We start from the raw sequence: 13,945 nt of genomic DNA on the forward strand, positions 1-13,945 counted from the left end.
ATGAAAGTTACAAAGTTAATTTCTTTTAAGGAAAACGTATATAAGATGTTTTATCATTGGCATATTACGCTGGAAAAACTTACAAAAATATATCCAGAGTTATCTAACCTTTGCTGGAAGTACGATAAACAGATAGGCACGTATTTTCATGTATGGTGGATGTGCAAAAAAAATTAGGAGATATTGGTTTAAAGTATATGAGCTTTTACAGAAAATACGTAAAATAACCATCCCCTTTGAACCAGCACTCTTTTTAGTAAACTTAATATCAGATAAGATGGAGAAACAGTTAAAATACCTGATTTTGAATATAATAACAGCCGCAAGAATTGTGTTGGCTAAACAGTGGAAAAAAAGAAGTATATCATCAATGTGATAGTAATGGTTTTAGACATAGCTGAAGTAGATACCTTGACAGACATGTTAAGGGAAGAGACTGATATGCAAACAGCAGGTAAATGGAACTTATTCTATGAATGGATAGGGGGAGAAATTAAGGATGGATTATTAATGGGTTAAATGCCAATTGTAAGATCTGGGTCATGACAGAAATAAAGGAAATGTATTTCTCTATCCTCAATTTTATGTTATGTGTGTAATTATATTTGTGAAATACATTAAAAAATTATGAAAGCAAAAAAGAAATAGGGAGACTTGCAGACAAGTTGGTGCTTGCTCTTGTGTTAGTGTGACTGCAGTCTCCCAGTAGAATTTATGAAACTACCTGGGATAACGTTAGTGTTGTAGTGTCAACTGAATGATATCTGCCATGCCTAAACCAAGGCCTTCTGCATCTAGAGCAGAGGTGACCAAACTTGCTTAACGTTAGAGCCACATACAATAAACATCAGATGTTTGAGAGCAACAGGACATGAATGTCAGGTGTTTGAGAGCTGTAATACAGGAAGAAAGCAAGGAAAGGAGGGAGGAAGGGAGGAAAGCAAATATATAGGGAGGAGGGAGGGAGAGGTGGCTGGCTTGGCTTACAGAAATGCTTTAAAGAGAGAAATGCCTTCTCCGAGCTGTCTGATGGAGTGGTGGGGGCTTCAAGAGCCACACAATATATGTGAAAGAGCCACATATGGCTCCTGAGGTACAGTGTGGCCACCCCTGATCTAGAGCTCTTGCAAGATGGAGAATATAGGAATCTTAAATCATCTCAAGAAAGAAACTAAGTACTCTTTATTAGTATAATTTTGCCAACATCATCTTAAGAGGATACCCACCTATCTTTATATACTCTTTTTTCCCCCAAGCTGGTTACTGGCTTCTCACCTGGAAACTAAATTTGATGTTAAAGGTTTAATAACCAGGCTTCTCTTGAACATACAACATTGTTGTTGTTGGGCAGCCATGTTGGTCTGAAGTAGCAGAAAACGTTTGAGTCCAGTGGCACCTTTAAGACCAACAAAGTTTTATTCAAGGTATAAGCTTTTGTGTGTATGCACATTTCCTCAGATACATCAAAAGGAAGGTTAATAGTTCTTATATCTAGACAGATGTCTCTACATAGGTGAACAACAAATTAGCACATAACTTGATGAAGATGCTTTGATATACACAAAAGCCAAACAGCAATAAGAAGTTTATGCAGTCACCAGGTCATCATTTGTTAGGATTTAATGGGAGTGTGTGTGTGTGTGTGAACAGTTCAAAATAGGAGAAATGTGTAAAGTATTGTTCTGACTCCTATTACAAGAGATCTGCTGTAACAAGGAAGTGTTCAAATTGCATTTGTTCACAAAAAAAGAATACTCTTCTATTTCAGATGTTAAACCTCTGGAGAATGTACTTTTCTTTTTTAGTTAATGGAACACAGTGAACACAGGCCATTTTAAGATGTGACTTAAAGATGGAGAAAACTGTAGTTCAATCTGTAAATCACATTTAAACCAGAATTCTAATCCTGGAGGCAAGGTGAGAAGAAAGAGCCCTGTTCTTTTGAGAACAATCACTAGATGTTTATCAAGAATCCATCTTTCCATATCAGTAAGATTTTGCAGCTCTGGAAGGATGGTTGATATCAAAACGCCATCAAAGACATTTTTTTTCTTAAAATAAAACAAATATCTTTTGGCAATTTTTTAAAGAAGAGGAAATTTGTCTGAATTTGACCACCCTTTAGTAAAAGGTTTATAAATAAGGTCAATGTAATGATGTTCTTCTTTGTTCTTCAGTTTAATAATATTAGCATTGCTATGGATATTTGCAAAGCAGGAAATAGAAAAGGCTGCAGCTGCGCTACGGTAGTGTGCATGTCTGCATACCATTGAATAGTTAAAGCATTTCTGAAAAATAATTACAAGCTTTTTTTAGGCACTGAAGAACTCCTTCTAAAGTGATGTGGGTGGCTTGCTCTAACAAAAAGCTCCTAACTGCTTCTGTGCAGTCATCACACATAAATCTATAAGATGAGGATTAAATAAGCAAGAAAAGTAGGCAGAAAAAGGTGGTGTTAGTCACATTCATTCTGTATTTATTTGGATAGTTATTAGTTGAACCTTTCTTTCTGCTTCTTACTAGATATTCCTAGTCTTTCTAGTTTTCATCTTCCTTCCAAGAGCAGGACAAATGGCTAACTATATGATCTGTTTGAGATCTTGAGTCCTTCCCTAATCTGACCATGGGCTAAAATTTTGGATTCAAGGCTACTTAGCAAGATAGTCCAATATATCAAACTTTGTCCTGTATATATTGTCTGTACTGCAGTAATATTGATACTTAATTTTAGCCAGTAAGCTAAAATATATATCTTGATACTAAAACTAAGTAAATTCTGTGTCAAGAAAAGCTGAATCTTCCTATTTATATAAATAAACAAGAGCGCCTACTTATTATTTTGCAAAATTTGTTCTGCCCACTTTGTACTAGTGTGAAAGTGGAGTTACATGGGACATTAAAGTTGTGCATTGAAATTCCCCACTTAGACCCCTTTAGTATTTGAAATTCACTTAATATTAACCTCAAGTTTCTAGTTTATCTTGATAATCATAAGGGTTAAAAACCTTTTCTTAAAAGGGAAAGATGCTAAAGCATTTTCATAATAAAAGCTGATAGCAGCATGTTTTCAACACTTGTTTCAAAATCTTACCCATCTGAAGCAAAATTTAAGTAACTTTGATATTACATTTGCAGTGAAATCTGAAGTAGAGGTGGTGGTGGTGGAAGTGCTATCATTGCAGGTGACCTATGGTGAGTCTGTAAAGTTTTCTAGGCCAGAGATAAACAAAGGTGGTTTGCCATTGTGTGCCTCTGTGACACAATCCTGGACTTCCTTGGCTGTCTCCCAACCCTGCTTAGTTTCTGAGATTGGATGAGATCGAGCTAGCCTGGACCATCTAGGGCAAGGCAAAGCACAATTACATATTTCTAAACTCACTTATTTCAATGGGCTCAGAAGGATGTAACTCTGTTTAGGATGATACTTTCAGTTTACACTGGAGAGACTCATCAAGAACCATTAGCTACCCTCACGCAAAATATCATGAGTTGCCCTAAATATTTTTTTATCTCTGGAAACTCTGTTCAGTCTTTTCTCAAACACATTGTTTTACTTCCATCTAATCCCATCAAAATATTGTTCCAGGGGCATGTGCATCCACAAGTCCTTAGGCAGAATTTTGCCCTGGACATGCTCTGCCCCATGTACTGTGTATGATTTGAGTACCTACTGACATCTCACCCCCAAATCAGTTTAGGTTCCTTCCATCTCTGTGAAATGCTGGTCTGTTTCATAGCCTTCTCCCCTGACTCTACTGGTCTGGTAATTATATCTCCTCACAAAAACCCCTTCTATTCTCACTCCATTTCCATTAGGTAGTATGTGTGTTTTACCATGTACATTTACTTCTGGATGTGTGTATCATTTTATTCTCTCCTTTTTCAATAAAAGAACCTTTCTTGGTTAAGCTACAGCATGGTTCATTTATGAGAGTTTCTCTAAGGCAGGGGTGGCCAACAGTAGCTCTCCAGATGTTTTTTGCCTACAACTCCCATCAGCCCCAGCCAGCATGGACAATGGCTGGGCCTGATAGGAGTTGTAGGCAAAAAAACGTCTGGAGAGCAACTGTTGGCCACCCCTGCTCCAAGGGAAAAATTCTTGCATACAAAAGTTAGTAGCTCTTGCTACTTACCCTCCTCTTGCAAACTTTTGTCTCTCCTTTGCTAATTCCCCCAATTAAAATGAGGAAGCTCCTTTGGGTAAAACGTAACACCCAGGGATAGGAATAGCATTTATAGTACTATTTAGTGAAGAAACTCTGAGAATAAAAGCTGAGAATAACTACCATGTGTATTTTCAGGGAAGGGACTAGTAATGAAATTATTTAAGTTTCACTGTTGCTATCCTTCGCAACTGAAGATAAAGGAAGCTAGATAATTAAATGGAGGTCAGTTAGTCTATTACACTTGGAAAGGGAAATTATTTCTAGTACTATCTTATGAGAGATAGTAGGAGTACTAATAGCATCTCAAAACTTTGGCTTTTGGCTATACTGCAGTGCTTTTGTGTTAATTGGAATGTATCTTGCACCAAGGGAAATTACAAAATTTGCTGAGCACACTACACATTTTTATGTTGCTAAGAGTTTGCTTTAGCAAAGTGACTGGGTTTAATTAAACACATTGGCAATGTATCTTGAACTAGTAAATATTTTTGTACATATAAAATAGAACAGTGTATGTTTGTACTTCTCAGTTGATCTATTTGCCTTCTTTCTTTAGCAACATCCAGAGCCTTTAATTTTGCTCTTTTCACCTCAAGCACAAGGATACAATACAGGACAGAAGAGCAGTGCTTGGAATAATTGCTTTCCATGTCTGAAGTTCCTTTTGTACATGGAATGAAGTTTTGCATGTGACATAGGCAGGGCTTTTTTGTAGCAGGAACTCCTTTGCATATTAGGCCACATGTAGCCAATTCTCCTGGAGCTAACAGTAGGCCCTGTACTAAGAGCCCTGTAAGTTCTTGGATGATTGGCTACATCAGGGGTATGTGGCCTAATATGTACCTGCTACAAAAAAAGCCCTGGGAATGGGAACCTGATATGTGTGATGCTTTAAAACTCAGAGGCAACATGTTCATTTGTATTCAACTTATTTTGCCATTGTATGATCCTTTATCCTTTCCCCTTTACAACTGAGATAGCATTGTTTGCATGTCTGTAGGCACTCATTCTGTTCCACTCTTCTAAAGGCAAAACCTATGTGAAAGGATTCTGAATACCTCTGGGAACCCCATTGCATCTAAAAATGTATATGCCTTTATGATTACAGGAAAAATAACCTGGTGTAGAGTTTTGCTGAAAGCTTGGTTCTCTCTGACAGAAATCCCTTTGCCCAATGTTGCTAAACTACACATAATCACAATGTAGCAATGTAGCTTGCAGCTATATGGTAGCTACAAGTTCACCATAGGAACTTAGCTCTAAAGCACTGCAGGATCCCAATTCAGATTGGGATGGAAGGGAAGAGTGACTCCATGCTGTCCAACATCACTTTGTTGACCAGAAACAGCCCCAGGGTATTATTTGCCCTATGAAGGGGTGATGTATACTGAATGTTTATATGTACAGACCCCTGGAGCAAACAACATGTCCCAGAGTCATTTTGGATTTGGGAAAAAGCATGAGGGAGGGGGGGTGGGAATGCTGAAGCCATTGTTTATGTCATGGTCTCAATCCAAGTTGTGCCCTTGCACCACTTTAGAAGAACTTACAGCTGGTACCCTGCTGGAACTCCCTATGGGGATCACATGTTAGATAGTATAACATGTAGTTTGGGCCTTAGTGATGTGTGGTTTACTGGTAGCAACATGGGCATCCACTGCCTGCTTTCTGTGACATTCAGATATAGTTTGTTCCTGGCAAGCAACATGACTGAAAGGCTCTTGATTTACATAGATGTCTGTATTAGCAACCCCGTGGCGCAGAGTGGTAAAGCTGCAGTACTGCGGTCTGAACTCTCTGCTCACGACCTGAGTTCGATTCCAGCGGAAGCTGGATTCAGGTAGCCGGCTCATGGTTGACTCAGCCTTCCATCCTTCCGAGGTCGGTAAAATGAGTACTCAGCTTGCTGGGGGGAAAGTGTAGATGACTGGGGAAGGCAATGGCAAACCACCCTGTAAAAAGTCTGCCGTGAAAATGTCGTGATGCGACGTCACCCCAGACTCAGAAATGACTGGTGCTTGCACAGGGGACCTTTCCTTTCATGTATTAGAAGGACATAGCAAATGGGAGCCTGTTTATTCCTTGTTTCCCAAATTAGAAAGCTTTCAATTATATTTCACCCCATGAAGGAGGAGAAGGTTCATAAAAATGGCAAAAAAGTCATGTTCATGATTGTCATGCATGCAAAGCAGTTAGCTGTAATGACTTAATCTGGCCATTGTCACTTTATATAAGAAGTTACTCCATGGTGCCATTTGGAGTAACCTGATTTGGATTTTTTTTGCTGAAGTTTATTTTTCCATTTCTGTATCCTGCATCTCCTATGTTAAAATAATTGTACTTTGTCAAGATTTGCTCTAGTAAAGTGAAAACAGGAAGCGGGTGTGTGTGGGGGGGGAGATTTGCCACTTTTTCTGATAGACTCCTTCATCAGGAAACAACCTAAGAGAACTGAGACAGAATACATGTGTTCAGATTCTTTTCCATTGTCCTTGAGGTCTTGAAACTCTCTTTGCCCTTTCCATATACAGATAAAAAAGACATTGCATGTCTTCCCCCCAGTGATGTATCTCTGATATTTGCTATGTTTCATAATCCATGCAAAACGGCATGCAATATTTTAAGATATTATATCTCAGGTATACATAACTTGACATCCAAATATAAACACTTTTCCCATCTGAGTTTGTTGATTTGGAGGTTTCCGCTCTCAAAATGCTGCAGAAGTCATCCATAGCTGGTCACTTGAAACAATTATAGTTTCAAACCTTTGGCACTGCACAGCAACATAAATTCTGCTCAATATCACAGAATCTAAAACTGCTGCGGAGAAGGGACTACTAGTATAACTAATTGGATTGTGGATATCAAAAAGAAAAGTTGTTAACTTTTCTCTAGCTTCTTCACAGCATGATATGGGAATTGTAATTTGTCTTGGGAATGTATTGATTGCCAAGTAATGAAATACAATAGCTGTGCCTTCCAAGAGCTTAACTGAATATTTGTGGTTCCTTTTCGCTGCAAAAGTCTCTAAAATAAAGCCCATGGTAACCTATATTTTGAAGAAGGAAATACCTGATTAGTTTGCATAAACTTTCTAAGAATTCATAATATCAAATTACAAAACAAGTTTTTTGGGGAAAATACGTTGAGATAGAACAGTTGGGCAGCCCAATCCATAAATAAGCGTGGCCGGCCATGGTGTAGCTGCCGCGCCGCTAGTAGACTTCCTGAGGACTTTGGCACGCTGGAGCGTAGGGAGGGGAGAGGCGTAGCTTGCCATGAGGGAGACGGTTGCCATGGAAATGCCACTGGCATAGGCACGCAAGGGAGGCAGAGGCAGCTGGTGGGGAGAGCCAGCCCATCCCCCCATTGGCCAGTCCTGGTGCATGCGCCGTGGCTCATGACAGTCAGGGATGGGGAGAGGCAGCCCAGAGAGGCTGATAGCCATCCCCAACCAGGGAACGGAGCCAATGATGGGCAGACCATCAAAGGCAAAGGAGAGATGTCCCACCAACACGGGGAGGGAACAGGAGTGAGGCTGGGCATGCGCGCATGAGAAGCCTGGCTTGGTGGCAAGGCGGAGGTGGGGACGAGACAGGCCCACATGGGACCATGGAGAAGTCGTCAATCCCCTCACACCCTCCCACTGTCAGAGACTCTGCCAATGGCAGACAGACAAGTAAGGAAGTACAAAGTGCAGGAGTTCGCTGTCATAGACAGTGGCTGGAATGTGTGTCTGGGAGTGAGCAGCCCAGCAGCAGACACCCCCCCACCCAGAGACCCCCTGTGTTTCCCTGACTCCCCCTGCCATGTGCACGGGACACCTCCCCTGGGGACTGCAGAACTCAGAGTGCGAGTGCATCAGCCGCAGAACTCTGAGTCCATTTCATCACCCCCCCCCTTAGTGCCCTGCACACAACAGCCCTGTGGGGTCGGGTAGGCTGAGGGGCAGCACGCCCCCTCCCCTGTCCAGCCATGCAGGGGGCAGAGTGGTGGCTCATAGACCATTTCACCCCCCCCAAACCAAGGCATTGCCTCGGAGAGGCCACTGATGGGGGACGGGGTTGCCCAGGGAACATGCAGCAGATGCCAAGCAGGAGAGACAACAGAGGGCATGGCTCAGACTTTATTTTTCCGGAACAGAGTGCTACAGTCTCCCTGGCGCATGCTGGGCAGTCTCGCCGTTAGCAGGGTTCCATCCAGAGCAGTGGGCAGAAACAACTGAGGGAGTGGGGGGGGGGGCGGTGGAGCGACACAAGTGGAAGCCTCTGCAAAATGGAGACAGAGATCAAGAGCACTTGCAGGGGCGGTGGCTAAAAGATCAGGCTGCATTTCAGCCGGGCGCTCTCTTAAAGGGACAGTCTCTGACCCACCTCCCCACAACAGGGCAGCTGCCACACACACACACCCCATGCCCTGCCAGAAGTTGGGAACTCAGCAGAGGGCAGACCAAGGGAAGGGAGCAGGCGGCAGCACAGGGGAGTGGGGTCAGCAAATGCCCCCTGCCGGAGCCCACTACCTGGTTCAAGTGCCAGAGACGCTTGCACACCGAGCGGTCGAGAGCAAGGGGAGGGAGAAGCCAGGGGGGAGGACAGTGGAACTTACCCAGCCATGGGTGACAGTCCTTGCATGCAAAGCCTCCGGGAGCCCGAAACCTGTGGAGACCTGGAAACAAGAGCAGTTAGCCCCGGGGAGAGACCTCTCTCTCCCCCTCGCAAGTTAAAGATACTGTCAAAGCAACCACGCAGTGCAAAATCCATCACCAACGTGCCTGCCTGTCCCTCACTCTAAGTTTGTATGGTCAGGAGCTCGCTGGCAGAACTTCCTGCCACGTGCTCTTCTCCCTAACAACTGAGTTGTGCAAGGCCAGAGCGGAAGTACTAGGAGGGGGGAGTCAGCGATTGGGTGCTGGGGAGGGGGCTCGTCAGCCTGAGGCGCGAGGGGATTGGCGAGGCAATCATGGCACTCCCTAAGGGGTTTGCGAGCTTCTGCAGCGGTGGAGGCAACCTTTGTTTTTGGTTTCAACGAGTGCTTATGGGACACGCTGCTATTTTTGCAGGCGTAATGCTGCGCCTCTCGGGGGGGGGCATGTCACGGGCCAAACTGCTCAGGAAGCCACCTAAGCCTGGCCGCACCCTGAACTTCACCCCCTCCTCCGCCTGAATGCTGCGCTCTGCCTCATTTCCGCCCACACTTGGGTGCAACTTCCCTTGGGCGGAGCGGTGCCCCCCGCCCACGTAACTCCCCTCCACTGTGGTGGCACCAGTTGTACATTGGCGCAAATCCTTCCTGCGCCCACGTAGCAGCTCGTCTGCTCCCAAAAAACTCCTCCCCCCTCTGGATTGTGCTGTTAGTCTCCTTTTAACTGCTTCTCACACTGTAGCCTTCCATTTCAGTTGGCAGCTTTGTTCAAAATCCACAAATAGGATTCTTGGCTATACTAACACACTGTGTTTATTCCCTAGCTGTGTGTGCATTCATACAATTCCTATACATGTAGAATTGTCCAATAATTGAGTTGACTAGGTCAGCTTTATGCACAAAGAGCAGTTCCCTCTGTTGAACAATGGGAAAACCTGTGGGGTGATATGTATATGATATATTAAAATTTGCATCCTTAGTTTAATAATATATAGAGTAATTACATAATTTTGAGTTCATATATCTCCTGTCTTAGAATAATGCTAACCATTCAGGTTGAAAACAAATATTGACAGGAGACCTAATGCTGAATTAGACACATCTGTTACATTTCCATATGTGCTGCATTTTTGTAACATATATTTTATTTATATCCAAATGATACCTGAATGATGAGTCATGTCATCAGGCTATGCCAATTGAAACATGATTTAAATAGTATTTATTTATTTATTTATTACTTCACATTTATATCCCGCCCTCTCCGTAAGCGAACTCAGGGCGGCTTACAACATCATAAAAACAATTCAATTCAATAAAACATATAAAACCATAAGTTACTTATCAATTTTAAAAACATTCTAGCGCTGTTTCAATCCAATATAGGCGGTATTGACTTTCCGACTATGATCGCCAGTATTCTGTGGATGTCCTGGTGGCAGCCCCTTTCCAATCAAACCGCAAAAGCCTGTTTAAACAGTTCGGTCTTACAGGCCCTGCGGAACGCCGACAAATCCCGCAGGGCCCTTATAGCTTCTGGGAGGGTGTTCCAAAGTTCTGGTGCTGCCACCGAAAAAGCCCTGGATCTTGTTATGCATAACCTGGCTTCTTTTGGGCCAGGGGCAGACAACAGATTTTTTGTCTCTGATCGCAGTACTCTCTGTGGGATATATGGGGAAAGGCGGTCCCATAGATAGGCAGGTCCCTGACCATAGACGGCTTTAAAGGTTAGTACCAACACCTTGAAGTGAACTTGGAACACAACAGGCAACCAGTGCAGCTCTCTCAGCACTGGCTGAATGTGCTCCCGTCATGGCAGCCCCATTAACAGCCGTGCCGCAGCATTCTGCACCAGTTGCAGTCTCCGGGTTAGCGTCAGGGCTAGCCCCATGTAGAGAGCATTACAGTGATCTATTCTTGAGGTGACCGTAGCATGGATTACCGTTGCTAAGTCGTTGCATTCCAGGTAAGGGGCCAGCTGCCGCGCTTGCCGAAGATGAAAGAAGGCAGATCTAACAGTGGCTGCCACCTGAGCCTCCATTGTAAGGGAGGACTCAAGGAGCACGCCTAAACTCTTGACCTTAGGGACTGGTATCAGTGGTACCCCGTCAAGGGCCGGCAGCTGGATCTCTCTCCCCGGACCGCCCCGACCCAGGTAGAGAACCTCCGTCTTCGTCGGATTCAGTTTCAGCCGACTCAGTCGGATTCAGTTTCAGCCGACTGAGCATTCTCCAGATAGTAAGTAGGAAACATACCAGATTTTCAGTCTGCTCTGACCAGATTTTAATCACATGTTGTATTTATTTTTTGGTTATTCACCCTTAAGTAGCAACTAAATATGATTCTGTAACGTACTTGTATACATGCAGTAATTCCTTAATGATTGATCTCAATTGATTTATTAATGAGAGAAAAAACTGGCCCGGTCCTTTATGAATATATGAAAAGGTCTCTAAGATGCTGATAACAAATTCCAGTGAGCAAATCCCAAATTCAAATCACAATCTACTTCTTGAATAGTTGTAACATTTTAGGATTCAAAACAGAACTGTATATATTTATGAAAACTGTGTTTTTAAAGTTGATGTTTTGATGCCACAACAGTGCCAGTGGAAACAGAGAAAGACTTGGCCTCCCTGTCCGTACCCTCTCTGATAATTGTGAGTTTGGTTTTATTTACCAACTGAAGTATCAGAAGTTGCTTCAAACAGGATCAGGACATTGGAAGGCAGTTCCTTTGGAGTGTCTTGTTGGATAGGTTTTCCACATGTTAAGAAGCTAGCTGATTGCTATATTTTTGCCTCTTGTTGTAATATATTGTTTGTGAAGTTCTGAATCTTTACCAATTCAATTAAGGAAAGACATATTTAGGATCACACAATATATTAAAGGGAGATTTTAGCAATTCTTTATCACAATGTTTTGTTTTTTGCTGTCATGTCTCTTGTACACTGCAGTGGCACCAAATTAGATTTTCACAGCTTCATAGCAAATCAGGCTTTACATGGGAATTATAACTGCATTTTCCATCTAGGTTACCAATATCTTGATTTTAGAATTTTTCTGCTTCTGAAGTATAGCTACCAGCATTGAATTTAATTCTTCCTGATTGCTGTGTGCTCCACAATCAGTTGCGTTATTGTGGATGGGTTTTCCACTTGTGTAAGGATTCTGTGCTTGTGTTTGTGTGTGTGCTTGTGCACCATTTTCCTACTAAGAGTAGTTTCATCTGTTTTCATTCATTTATAACAATTTTGCTTATGTTTATGAAGTCATGTGCTTTAAGGAAATGTAGGGCTTTTTTGTAGCAGGAACTCCTTTGCATAGTAGGCCACACTGATGTAGCCAGTCCTCCACAAGCTTACAGTAGGCTCTGTACTGAGAGGCCTGTAAGCTCTTAGAGGATTGGCTACATCAGGGGTGTGTGGCCTATTATACAAAGGAGTTCCTGCTACAAAAAAAGCCCTAGAAATGGGACTCTGAAACAGAAATGTGTCCATATTCTTTCTTTGAACTGCAAAACTGAAAGTATAGTTTGTAGTTGTGGGCATGCAGGCATGATTCCTCCTTGGTTTGGTCTGCATAGCAGCATTTTAGCTTGCACACACTGGTTACAATGCAAGGTGGGATTCAAAAGGCTTAAATGGCTTGTGGATTTGAGCTCTGCATATAAAACAGCCCAAATCTAACAGTGCAATTGGAGGATTTGTCTAAGAAAATATTCTCATTAAAATCCTTTTAAAAAAATTTAAAGTCACTATGTGTCTGTCATGGTACGCATTTGATACAAAAAAATATTGATTTAAATTTTAAAAGCAGCTATCCCTAGGATGCATTTTGCTTCTATAAGCTAGTATAATATTTTAAATCTAGTATAATGTTATTTTTGGAGACTTTGCTAACCCACCCAACTGCTCTGTTTTTATTATTGTATGTCTCCTACCTCATCAATCAGTTACCCACCTTACATCCTGATTGACTTTAATTGTAGGTGAACAAAAAGTGAAAAGTACTATGGGGGTGCATTTTGATCTTCCTTAACCTACCTGCTGCTTTTCATGCAATTGCCCATTCTCTCTAGCTTAACTGGCATTTTGCCTTAAGGTAAAGGTAATCCCCTGTGCAAGCACTAGTCGTTTCCGACTCTGAGGTGACGTTGCTTTCACGTTTTCATGGCAGACTTTTTTACGGGGTGGTTTGCCATTGCTTTTCCCAGCCATTTACACTTTACCCCCAGCAAGCTGGGTACTCATTTTACTGACCTTGGAAGGATGGAAGGCTGAGTCAACCATGAGCCGGGTACCTGAATCCATCTTTCACCGGGATTGAACTCAGGTCATGAGCAGAGCTTGGACTGCAGTACTGCACCATACCACTCTGTGCCACGGGGCCTTAGATTTCCATAATTCTATAATGCTTCATTTCTTTCTCTATTTAGTGCATCAGGGTCTTCTAAACATTCTTTTTCTCATGTGGTCTGTGTCTGTTGCTTTGACAAAGTCAACATCCACTATATTGACCAACCATGCTGTTGTAATTTATTTCTGATTCTTTTCATTGTTCATGATGCTTTTTCCTTTACAAACTCTGGAGCCAGTTTGGTGAAGTGGTTAAATGTGTGGACTCTAATCTGGGAGAACTGGGTTTGATTCCCCACTCCTCCACTTGCAGCTGCTGGAATGGCCTTGGGTCAGTCATAACTCTTGTAGGAGTTGTCCTTGAAAGGGCAGCTTCTGGGAGAGCTCTCTCAGCCCCACCTACCTCATTGGGGGGGAAGCTAAAGGAGACTGTAAATTGCTCTGAGACTCTGAGATTCAGAGTGAAGGTGGGATATAAATCCAATATCTTCTTAAAACAAAGCCCCTTCCTTTCTCTGCTAGAAACTCTGGTTCACACGTTTTATAACAGCAGTTTTCACCTGAGTAGCCTTCTGTTGCTTTATCAGCTCTTGGATCTCTCCTCTTATCATTAAAATAATTCACTTCTTTTGTAATTAAGATTACATGATGCCCCTCCCAAAATACCTAGTCCTAGAGCCTACATATGCAGCACTACATTCTTCGTCTTTCCATGTCCATTCTCTCACTTCCATGCCCATGATCTTTGCTTCTCCAGCTCCCTTAGTTCAATGGAAG

This window comes from Heteronotia binoei, chromosome 8, assembly GCF_032191835.1.
Source record: "Heteronotia binoei isolate CCM8104 ecotype False Entrance Well chromosome 8, APGP_CSIRO_Hbin_v1, whole genome shotgun sequence".
NCBI lineage: Eukaryota > Metazoa > Chordata > Lepidosauria > Squamata > Gekkonidae > Heteronotia > Heteronotia binoei.